Source organism: Strongylocentrotus purpuratus, unplaced genomic scaffold, assembly GCF_000002235.5.
Source record: "Strongylocentrotus purpuratus isolate Spur 01 unplaced genomic scaffold, Spur_5.0 spur5_scaffold_12, whole genome shotgun sequence".
In the NCBI taxonomy this organism is placed as follows: Eukaryota; Metazoa; Echinodermata; class Echinoidea; order Camarodonta; family Strongylocentrotidae; genus Strongylocentrotus; species Strongylocentrotus purpuratus.
Window position 1 is genome coordinate 34,062,758 of NW_022145597.1, and position 1,570 is coordinate 34,064,327.

Consider the following 1,570-nt stretch of genomic DNA (forward strand, 5'->3'; position numbering starts at 1 on the left):
TCCCCTGCCGGAGACACGGCCGAGGGATGACCCGGAGTCCCGCTGGATTGGCTTATACTAGGAAGCACACCGTTCCATCAGCGGTTCTTGGATGTACGCTGCCGGAGACACGGCCGAGGGATGGCCTGAAGTCCCGCTGGATTGGAAATCCACTGGAAGAACATGGTCGTGCACTGTGTCGGTTCTTGGCGGTCCCCTGCCGGAGACACGGCCGAGGGATGACCCGGAGTCCCGCTGGATTGGCTTATACTAGGAAGCACACCTTTCCATCAGCGGTTCTTGGATGTACCCTGCCGGAGACACGGCCGAGGGATGGGTTGAAGTCCCGCTGGATTGGAAATCCACTGGAAGAACATGGTCGTGCACTCTGTCGGTTCTCGGCGGTCCCCTGCCGGAGACACGGCCGAGGGATGGCCCGGAGTCCCGCTGGAAGCCTTGACTTTCAAATTTCAATGACAATTTCCCGTTGACTTGCGTGTTGTAGGGGCGAAAATGGAAGGGGGGTTTCGCGCTCGTGAAGTATATGTAAGGGAGGGGCCTCTCTCGAAGACCCCCGTGCATTGAGCCAACAGCGGTGCCTCGCCGCCCCTTGCCCGAGACACGGGCGAGGTCCGAACTGGCGTCCCGCTGGATTGGTTATCCTCGGTAGAGTACTGGTCCACCATCGATTCTCGGTTGTCCCCTCCGGGAGACCGGGCCGAAGGGGGAACCCGAGTCCCGCTGGACTGGTTACCCTCGAAAGAGTACTGGTCCGCCATCGATTCTCGGTTGTCCTCTGCCCAGAGACACGGCCGAAGGGGGACCAGGAGTCCCGCTGGACGCCTTGACATTCGGGTTTCAAGGAAAATTTCCTATTGACTTGCGTGTTGTAGAGGCGAAAATTGAAGGGGGTTTTCGTGCTCCTGAAGTATATATAAGGGAGGGGTCTCGTTCGAAGTTCCCCGTGCATAGAGCAACCACCGTTTCTCGGTTGTCCCTGCCGGAGACACGGGCGAGGTCGGACCGGGGTCTCGATGGCCTGTTTAACACCGGTCCTCCATCGATTCTCGGCTGTCCCCTGCCAGAGAAAGGGCCGAGGGCTGACTTGGAGTCTCGATGGCTTGGTTATCCCCCAAAGAATACTGGTTCTCCATCGATTCTCGGCTGTCCCATGCCAGAGACACGGCCGAGGCTGGACTTGGGGTTTTGATGGCTTGGTTGTCCCCCGAAGAATACCGGTTCTCCATCGATTCTCGGCTGTCCCATGCCAGAGACACGGCCGAGGGTGGACTTGGAGTCTCGATGGCTTGGTTATCCCCCGAAGAATACCGGTTCTCCATCGATTCTCGGCTGTCCCCTGCCAGAGACACGGCCGAGGGTGGACTTGGAGTCTCGATGGCTTGGTTATCCCCTCAAAGAATACCGGTTCTCCATCGATTCTTGGCTGTCCCATGCCAGAGACAGGGCAGAGGCTGGACTTGGAGTCTCGATGGCTTGGTTGTCCATCGAAGAATACCGGTTCTCCATCGATTCTCGGCTGTCCCATGCCAGAGACACGGCCGAGGCTGGAGTTGGGGTCTCGATGGCCTGG